Source organism: Orycteropus afer, unplaced genomic scaffold (genome assembly GCF_000298275.1).
Source record: "Orycteropus afer afer isolate SDZICR_OR568_19922 unplaced genomic scaffold, OryAfe1.0 scaffold00024, whole genome shotgun sequence".
Taxonomy (NCBI): Eukaryota; Metazoa; Chordata; class Mammalia; order Tubulidentata; family Orycteropodidae; genus Orycteropus; species Orycteropus afer.
The window spans coordinates 3,978,719-3,979,238 of NW_006921611.1; positions in this window are offsets into that span (position 1 = coordinate 3,978,719).

Genomic DNA, 520 nt, shown 5'->3' on the forward strand with positions numbered 1-520 from the left:
ACCTTTGATTTTTAGTCTATTTTTGTCTTTGTTTCTAAGGTGTGTCTCTTGTAGACAGCATATTGATGGGTTATGTTTTCTTATCCAGTCTGCAAGTCTCTGTGTCTTGAGTGGTGAGTTTAATCCATTGACATTCAGTGTAATTACCAAAAAGTATGAATTGATTGCTGTCATTTTGTTATGTGTTTTTTCACGGTGTTGCTACGTTCTTTGTTCCATATAATTTTCTGTGCTGAGCTTATTTTTTTTATGAATCACGTTTTCACTTCCTTTTTGCTCATAGTCCATATGACAGAGCAGAACTGCCCTATAGGACATTCTAGGCTGTAATGAGCAGATTGCCAGGTATTTCTCCATGGAGGCACTGGGTGTTTTCAAACCAAAAGTTTGGCATCAGAGTGCTTAACCATTGTGTCCCCAAGGCTTCTTGCTTTCACTGTTGCCCTATGTCAATTGACTTTTCACAAAGCAGTAAGATTGTTCTAAAGTATTTTATAAATATGTGATTTTTCTAAATGTC